The sequence below is a fragment of the Heptranchias perlo genome, chromosome 2, assembly GCF_035084215.1.
Source record: "Heptranchias perlo isolate sHepPer1 chromosome 2, sHepPer1.hap1, whole genome shotgun sequence".
In the NCBI taxonomy this organism is placed as follows: Eukaryota; Metazoa; Chordata; class Chondrichthyes; order Hexanchiformes; family Hexanchidae; genus Heptranchias; species Heptranchias perlo.
The window spans coordinates 39,924,393-39,934,704 of record NC_090326.1 but is presented as its reverse complement, the minus strand read 5'-3'; positions in this window follow the sequence as shown (position 1 = coordinate 39,934,704).

Genomic DNA, 10,312 nt, shown 5'->3' with positions numbered 1-10,312 from the left:
CAAAAGGCCATCACATCATCCTTTGACTCTGCCATGAGCAGCCTACAGCAGCTGGTTGAGAATTTGCAGCAGTGCAACTCCAACATCATTGCACTTGTGCATGAGAGATTTACTCAAATGCAGATTACCATGGAGCAAGTGGCACCTTCATGGCTTTCTGCAGTGGAGTCCCAAAGAAACGAGGGAACAAACACAGAGCCACTTTCTTGCTATGGCTGGTGCCTGTGAGACCTTGAGTACCCACTTACAAGAGTCTATTGCTGCTCGATGTGACAGGCTGAGTGATCATTTGGAAAGACCAACCTTAGCAGGCTTAACCCACATGACCATATGGACGGCTTTAATGCATATCACTGGTCATCTGCATTGCCCAGCACCAAGGGTAGAGCGTCAGATGATGTGCCTTCCTCTCAAGGTGTTTGCACATCTTCCCATCCCACCGAGTCCCTGCAAAGATTGATGAAGTGCTAGAGCACAGGAAGATGGCGGCAGCCACTGCATTGTAGGACGTGGTTCCAGATGTTGCAGGAACATCTTATGACCATGTACTCAGAGATTTAAGGCCATTACTATCCATACAAGATCATGACACCCAAGAGTAGCCTACCACCACAGTTGCTTCTCCCACTCAGGAAGCACTTAGACACAGCCTCAGATTACGTGGTAAGACAAGCTCACCATAAAGGGTCACCAAGAGGAAGCACAGCTGTTGTTGTTTAGAGCACATAATTTATGTAAATAGAATTAAATAATGATTGGCTTTTTATTTTTCCTTCTGTGGGGCCACAGAAATATAACTAACAGATGGCAGTTCATCTTTAATGGTGGGAATGTACAGCATAGTCTGGGTGGGGAGAAAGAACTTGCATTTATATAGCACTATTCTTAACCTTAGGAAATCCCAAAGCACATTTTGGGAAGGAAATATTTTTAAAGTGTAGTTGCTGAGTAATGTAGGGAAACACGGCAGCCAATTTGTGCACAGCAAGATCCCACAATCAGCAATGAGATATAGATGTGGGCCAGGAAACCAAGAGAACTCCCCTGCTCTTCTTTGAATGGTGCCAGGATCTTTTACATCCACCCAAGAGGACAGTTTAACATCTCAACTGAAAGACAACATCTCTGGCAGTGCAGCACTCCCTCAGTGCTGCACTGAAGTGTCAGCCTGAATTATGTGCTCAAGTCTCTGGAGTGGAGCTTGAACCTATGACCTTCTGACTCAGAAGCGAGATCATTATCATTTAACCAAGGCTGCATTTAACCTTGCAGAAAGACAGTATGTGGGTTTTCACTGTAAAAGCAGAGTGGCTCAGTGGCAGGATGTGTCCATTACTAGAAGTAATTCTCAATCAAAGAGTTCTGCACCAATTTCTTTGCCTATACATCAGCTCCCTCCATCTCAATCTCCTCCTCTTTGTCTTCCTCTGGGCCTGTAGCCCCATGTATCTCCTCATCACACTGTTGCATGCTCATATCTCAAAACAGTGCAGCATACAGCAGACAATGGTGACTTTGGAGACCTTATCATTGCTGTACAGCAATACTCCCCTTTAGTGGAATTATTGCTTTTACATGCCTATGAGTAACTTGGGTGGCATGGGTATCATTGTATTGTACTCCGCCACTGTGTGGCGTTTCTCACTGGGGCCTTGAGCCATGGCTGCAAAGAGTGGCCCTGGTCTCTCAATACCCATCCCTCAGAACCGTTCATGTAGCTGAATGGGAACGCCCAAAGAGAGTCCCATCCTCCCAGGTTTGTTTGCTGCGAATTGTAATGCAATAGAAATTGCCCAGACAGCAGAAAAGTGCTGTCTACAAACTGAAGGGGTTTTCCAAAAAAAAATTCAGAGCACGAACGCTATGCAAGTTGTTAAATACAGAAGTAGACAAATGTTCACTGCCAAAAAAATACAGTTCACCATCAACTCAAACCGCAATCTTTCCTTAAGGATTGGCCTAAAGAAGGCCAGGCATGAGCTGTCACGTGTTCATTGCTATTGGAGGCGGGGTGAGGTGGGGAGGAGTGGTGCCCTGGGGCAGGGACAGGTCTCAGACAATATGCGAAATTCTGCATGGGACTTTATTTGAATAATATTAGTAATTAGGTTTGAGTTTCACTTCCCTGCAATGCTACCTTCAACCCCCCACCCGCAACAAAAAAAATGTGGCGTGCAAAATTCATCACATTAGAATCAAGCACACAAAGTGATGCAGCCAATTTTCTGGCCTGTGCCTCCCACCAGTGAGACTCCACTCCCTGGCTCCAATCAGAGCTGTGATGGACTGTTTAAACATTTCATAAACCAGCAGCAAAGTCTGATCAATTACAGTAAAAACAAACTGAAAATATTTCATCAATTTTGGAAGTTTTTATGAGGAAAATAAATGAATGTGTGCAGTAGTTACAAAAAGTCCAAAAATCATTTATTACAGTTTTAAATCACTCTCGGGAAGAAAAGATTCTAAACCAAATGAAATTGACAACGACGATGTTTTTATTTATTGATTTCAGTAAAATATCCCAATGATCCCTTACATCGTATGCATATTGGGAACACAAGAAGTAATGAAGCGTGAGTGCAGAAAAGTGCAAAATTGCACGTGTGCTGGGAGAGACTGAAAACTCTCGCTGATCCAGGACAGAGAGCCCCAAAACATTAAATTGATTGCTCAATGCAAAGGTTTACACAGCTTTCCCTTCTGTTAAAAAAAAGACACAAAACCTCTGGATTCCTAAAGCAAGCCCCAATTGAAGGAGGCAGCGGAGCCCCGCTGTAAGCATGAGCAGCTCTGTGCGCTCCCATTGACAGGGTCGGCAGTACTGTCTGAATATTTTATTCCCCACGAGCGGAAGTGAACACAGACAAAAATAGAATTTTCTGTTTTCTTGCTTAATTTTTTTTTAAATAGCAGTTTTAAACATCACCCTTAAAATGAAAATCACATTGCAATCAAGATGTCTGATATACTGTCTTTGAAAAAGAGGAAGTATGTTGGCATTGCTAATGTACTGATTAGGAACAGGCTGCAGGAAGAAGGCTGCTTGCTTTTGATCAGCAATACATTAAAGTTGTTTTGAATCAGGTGTGAATGAACCATATGTCTTTGTGTCTATTGGTGTAAAGATTCCGGGTATTCTTCAGCCACTCACCTTTATTAGATTCACCGATTTTCAAAACAAGCGTCCATTCTTGAAAGGGGTTACGAGTATAAAAAGACAGCACGGGGATGATTTTCAACTGCCAGCCGCCCATTTCTTGCCTGAAAAACAGGAGCCCGACAGTTGAAAAGTGGGCGGGCCCCTTTGCCGTCCTTGGGGCCCCCCCCCCGGCTCACCTGATGCAGTTTTCAGGTAGGCCTGTAAATGGGCGCACATTCACCTGTTTCGGGCAGGAGGCTGTTTAAATATGGAAATCGGGGTCTTCCGGCATTGTACGACCCCGAGTGCAATTTTTGAAGTATAAATGGGTCGAATGTGTACCACCAGGCAGTGAGCGGCCTAACCAACGGGCCTTTAAGGGATCGCTGGTGACCACTCCACAAAAGGGCCACAAATGTTTTCTTTCCTTTGTTTTATGGGCCTAGGAGGAGCAGGAGTGCTGCTTCTGGTTCCATAAAAATACTGTGGTCCATTGCCAGCCCGTGCTCACCCCACCATGGGATCGGCTCCCCCTCCCCCCACCGGCTCAGTGTAGGAGTTGGCCGATGTCCCGCTCTCCCACAACTGGTGAGCTACAATGGAGTGCCCGCTTATTGCCTGCAGCTTACCATCTACATTCCAATGAGGCCTGACCCTGGAAATGGTTTGTGCCTCCCATTCCTTTCATGCCTCCCATGCCACCTTCAGGTGGGCAGTGTGGCTGCTCCAGTGACTTTGCGCCAGTTTTGAGCGGAAGTCAACGATAACTCCCCCACATTTCATGTATCAGTAATTAGGCATAACTTGCCAAGATTCACTGATGTAAATTGGGCTCTATAAGTTTATGCTTACACAATTCATACAAAGGCTGTATTCTGTTTTCACTGAGGAACAAGGTTACTTAATTTGTTCTGAGAAGTAAATTATCTCAAGTTGCGTAAGAATTCAAAGGGACTTGTCTAACTGGCTTGCTTAACCCCTGGTGAACTGCATCCACATCTGGGTTTGTATGGTACAGTCCAAATCTCACCTATATTGTTTGCTTCTGTAAATAATTCTGTTCATGAATAAACTGGTGTTTGGTGTGGCTGATATTATCAGTCCTCTGAAGTGATGTGAAATGCAGTGGAATCCTACGGACTAGCCAGTAGCAAGCTTACTATAAAAGGAAAGGTTATTTGCCCAGTGGTTCACTATATCCCATGCACTAAATGCCATGAGGTCAAGGGTCAAATCATTGGCAGTGTGGGGTCGCCTATGGAAGTTGCCTTTTGCGGTGAGAATGAAAAAAAATATTGAGAGCAAGCTCAAATTATAACAATTGGCTGTAGCTAAAGTGGACTTCATATCAATTGCAGACCAAACAGCCTGAAAGGAAATGGAACAAGCAGAAGCAATCAGCAATAAAAAAAAAGAATACTAAGCAGGGCTCAGAAAGACATGGAATGCAACCTAGAATTAGCCTGGCAGAGAGCCGGCACGGGCTCGACAGGCTGAATGGCCTCCTTCTGTGCTGTAACCATTCTATGATTCTATGATCTGGCAGTGGAAGAAAAAGATAAAGAACACATGTACCAGTTAGAAGTGCTTAAACTGAAGGCTGCAAAAGAGCAGTGCAATCACGAGGAGGAAGGATATGAACGTCTCCAGCAGCACATGCAGGCTCTGTACAAGCATGAAGCAGGACGATTTCCAACAAAAACAGTCCAGGTGAAAGTACAGGGAATCTGGCCCGTGATCTGGTATGTAATAGACTTAGTAAGTCCAATCTTATTGCAAATTTTTAATGACTAGATGGGCATAGTTAGAATTTAAGGGCATTTGAATTGCTAGCAGGATATCACAGGTGGGCCTGTGAAACAATAGGCAGAAAGACTAGTAGCATCACTTGGTGGAAGAAGCCTTACCACATTCTCCCGAAGAGATCCTAAACTATAGTACAAAGAATTATGCCTAATTGTAGTTACAAAGAATTAGCTCTGGAGATGAAGGATGTACAGAAACTGGTTAGAAGGTCAATATGCAGAATTAAGTGGGGAGATAAGTGAACTCATGCTGAAAGATCAGTTTCTAGAGGTCCTCCCATACATTTTGCATATATGGTTACAAGACAGGAAATATAAAGCCCTGATTCAGATGAATCAGACTAAGTCAGATGACTCTGATTAAGAATGTCAACCATTAGCTCCATGAGTTTAGGGAACCAGCAAATGAGCAGAGGAGCAAACTGCACATGTTGGTTGACAAGAGGATGATACACCTTATAGGGGGATGAGCTGCAGCCAAGGTATAAGTCTCAAATAGGTGACATTTGTAAATTATGGGGTTCCAAGTGTAATAAAATGGGGAAGGGGGTCTGGAGCACAGTCGAGGAGACCAAATATTGCTGCAAAACTCTGGGATGATGCAAAAATTGTGCATCAAGGTAATCCCAACAAAGTCTTCAGCAGTTCACAATCCCAGTCTTGAGAATAATCATTCGGAACTCAGGGCGTATGCTCACGTTAGTACAGATCACTCACAGTTGGTACCCTCATAGTGGTAGGAACAAATTAATAGCTGAAGGAGGGAAAAGTCTTCATCCATGGTTTTACAGGAAAAATAAAGGTCGCTTTAGTTAAAGTGTTAACTGGACTGTCTAATCTGAATAGGTAAATGCATGCAGGGGCCACAGATAGACTAAATGATGATGTATTACTGGGGAAAAAAAGAAAGTAGGAGGGAGAAACTGCTCTGTTAGCTACTCGGAATCAGGTTACGGCTGAAAAGCAAAGCCAGACTAAGGAAGCACCAGCAGGTGCTGTTGGCAATATTCCACAGCATTAAATTTCACAACCTAAACTCCAGAATCAACAGCATACCACATGGTAAAAATGTTCCACTTTGGGGCAGAAACTTATAGAAGTGTGTGAAGGGACAGAAGATTCCTTGCACATCTTTCAGGGAACAATTGACCAAAGTGGGTAGATTGTGCTGCACCCAGTTTGCTGAGGCTAAACGGGCTGACTGCACATTAGACGCTGTGCAGCCTCAGGCCACATGGGTCGAATGTGCCACAATCTGAGCCAGCAGAGTGACATCCAGACTCGCACCAAGACCTGTTCTTCTGTCACCCCTGTGCACACTGACCCACATTGGTTCTCGGTCTAGCCACGCCTCGATTTTAAAATTCTCATCCTTGTGTGCAAATCCTTCCGTGGCCTCGCCCTCTCCTTATCTCTGTAACCTCCTCCAGCCCTACAACCCTCCGAGATCTCTGTACTCCTCCAATTCTGGCCTCTTATGCATCCTCCACTCCCTTCACTCCACCATTGGCGGCCATGCATTCAGCTGTTTAGGCTCCAAGCTCTGGAATTCCCTCCCTAAACTTCTCCACCTTTTTACATCTCTGTCCTCCTTTAAGATAACCCTTAAAACCAACCTCTTTGGCTAAGCTTTTGATCACCTGTCCTATTATCCCCTTAAGTGTCTCGGTGTCAAATTTTGTCTGATAGCGCTTCTGTGAAGTGCCTTTGGATGTTTTACAAGACAAGTCTAAAGGCATTGTGTCTTAATGTGCGGAGCATTCGCAATAAGCTAGATGAATTAACAATGCAGATAGATATTAACGGTTATGATATAGTTGCGATTACGGAGACATGGCTGCAGGGTGACCAAGGATGGGAACTGAACATCCAGGGGTATTCAATATTTAGGAAGGACAGGCAAAAAGGGAAAGGAGGTGGGGTAGCGTTGTTAGTAAAGGAGGAAATCAATGCAATAGTGAGGAAGGATATTGGCTCGGAAAATCACGATGTGGAATCTGTATGGGTGGAGCTAAGAAACACCAAGGCGCAGAAAACATTGGTGGAGTTTTTCTATAGGCCCTCAAACAGTAGTGGAGATGTAGGGGAGGGCATTAAACAGGAAATTAGAGATGCATGCAAGAAGGGTACAGCTATAATCATGGGTGACTTTAATCTACATATAGATTCGTCAAATCAAATTAGCAATAGTACTGTGGGGGAGGAATTCCTGGAGTGTGTATGTGATGGTTTTCTAGACCAATACGTTGAGGAACCAACTAGAGAACAGGTGATCCTAGACTGGGTATTGTGCAATGAGAAAGGATTAATTAACAATCTTGTTGTGTGGGGTCCCTTAGGGAAGAGCGACCATAACATGATATAATTCCTCATTAAGATGGAGAGTGAAGTAGTTGAATCCAAAACTAGGGTCCTGAATCTAAATAAAGGAAATTATAAAAGTATGAGGTGCGAGTTGGCTATGATAGATTGGGGAATTTTACTAAAAGGGATGACAGTGGACAGGATTTGGCGTCGCTGGCGAGGCCGGCATTTATTGCCCATCCCTAATTGCCCTTGAGAAGGTGATTAATGGGGCTAAAGGCTGACAAATCCCCAGGGCCTGATAATCTACATCCCAGAGTACTAAAGGAAGTGGCCCTGAAAATAGTGGATGCATTGGTGATCATCTTACAAAATTCTATAGACTCTGGAACAGTTCCTACAGATTGGAGGGTGGCAAATGTAAGCCCACTATTTAAAAAAGGAGGGAGAGAAAAAACAGGGAATTACAGACCAGTTAGCCTAACATCAGTAGTGGGGAAAATGCTAGAGTCTATTATAAAAGATGTGATAACAGAACACTTGGAGGGCATTAACGGGATTGGACAAAGTCAGCATGGGTTTATGAAAGGGAAACCATGCTTAACAAATCTACTGGAGTTTTTTGAGAGTGTAACTAGTAGAATAGATAGGGGAGAACCAGTGGATGTGATGTATTTGGATTTTCAGAAGGCTTTTGATAAGGTGCCACACGAGAGGTTAGTGTGCAAAATTAAAGCACATGGGATTGGGGGGAATATACTGGGATGGATTGAGAATTGGTTGACAGACAGGAAACAGGGAGTAGGAATAAACGAGTCTTTTTCCGGGTGGCAGGCAGTGACTAGTGGGGTACCGCAGGGATCAGTGCTTGGGCCTCAGCTATTCACAATATATATCAATGATTTGGATGAGGGAAGTAAATGTAACATTTCCAAGTTTGCAGATGACACAAAGCTGGGGTGGAATGTGAGCTGTGAAGAGGATGCAAAGAGGCTCCAAAGTGATTTAGACAATTTGGGTGAGTGGGCAAGAACATGGCAGATGGTTATCCACTTTGGTTGTAAAAACAGAAAGGCAGATTATTATCTGAATGGTGATAGATTGGGAAAAGGGGAGGTGGAACGAGACCTGGGTGTCCTTGTACACCAGTCGCTGAAAGCGAGCATTCAGGTGCAGCAAGCAGTTAGGAAGGGAAATGGTATGTTAGCCTTCATTGCAAGAGGATTTGAGTACAGGGATGTCTTACTGCAGTTGTACGGGGCCTTGGTGAGACCACATCTGGAGTATTGTGTGCAGTTTTGGTCTCCTTATCTGAGGAAGGATGTCCTTGCCATGGAGGGAGTGCAACAAAGGTTTACCACACTGATTCCTGGGATGGCAGGACTGACGTATGAGGAGAGATTGGGTCGACTAGGCCTATATTCACTAGAGTTTGGAAGAATGAGAGGTGATCTCATTGAAACATATAAAATCCTAACAGGACTAGACAGACTCGATGCAGGGAGGATGTTCCCGATGGCTGGGGAGTCCAGACCCAGGGGTCACAGTCTCAGGATATGGGGTATGCCATTTCGAACCGAGATGTGGAGAAATTTCTTCACTCAGAGGGTGGTGAACCTGTGGAATTCTCTACCACAGCAGGCAGTGGAGGCCAAGTCATTAGATGTATTCAAGAAGGAGATGGATATATTTCTTAATGCTAAAGGGATCAAGGGATATGGGGAAAAAGCAGGAACAGGGTACTGAGTTAGACGATCAGCCATGATCATTTTGAATGGTGGAGCAGGCCCGAAGGGCCGAATGGCCTATTCTTGCTCCTATTTTCTCTTCTTTTATGTTTACTACGTTAAAGGTGCTATATAAATGCAAGTTGCAGTTGATGTACATGTATAAATCAGCTTGTGAATGAGGCCATTCTAAGAAAATCAGAATAATCGAGAAGTATAGTGCTGCCTTGTGCTTTCTGCTTGTGATAAAAACTTCCATAGGTTACTGTTTTGAAAAGTACTTCTTGAACTGCAGTTTTTCAGCAACACCATTTTCCTAACTCATTAATTTGCTTCTTAACTGGTAATTTTCCAACATGGCTTCCCAGAATATACAATGAGTTAATTTTACTGCTAGAAAATCCAATTTTTCAAAATGGCTGAAATTCCAGAAACCCTAGTAATAAAAATGCACTTTTATGTAAAGTTGAAATTTTGGTGTATCAATTACAAAATCAGTAAATTTTGCAATTATATAATGTGTGCTCAGGAAGCTGCATTGGTTACAAGCGACACATGGTAATAAATGGTTACGGTTAATAGATATAATAGCTTAAAGAGGTATGAAACAAGAAAAGGCCTGTTCAGTCCATGTACAATGTGCTCTATCGTGGACTTTACCGAAACATTTAACTTCCTGGTAAAAGATTCCTCTACCCGTCAAAGGTAGATTTTTCAAGAACAATTGACTTACTATACAACAACTTGCATTTATATAGCTTAATGAAAATTGTCTTCCATGGCATGGCATTTCCATGGTGCTAGAAACTCCCTTTTCGCCATCTTTACTTAACATTTAAAACTCTCCAGCTCGGCTCAGTAGACAGCTCTCCTGTCTCTAAATCAGAAGGTTGTTGATTCAAGTGCGACAGGAGCACGAACACATAATCTATGCTGACACTGTAGTGCAGTACTGAGTGCTGCATTGATGGAGATGCCACTCTTCAGTTAACACATTAAACTGAGGCCTTATCTACCTGATATAGTGTTTCCAGTGGAAGTAAAAGATATGACACTGTTTGAAGGTGGCTAGGGAGTTCTCTTGATGCTTTGATTAACATTCCTCCCTCAATCAATGCCACTAAAAAAAGATTAACCTGTCATTCATATCATTGCTGTTTGTATGTTCTTGCTGTGTGCTAAATGGCTGTTATGTTTAAGAACGTGAGAAATAGCAGAAGTAGGCCATAAGGCCCCTCGAGCCTGCTCCGCCATTCAATAAGATCATGGCTGATCTTCGACCTCAACTCCACTTTCCCACTTGATCCAAATATCCCTGATTCCCTTAGAGTCCA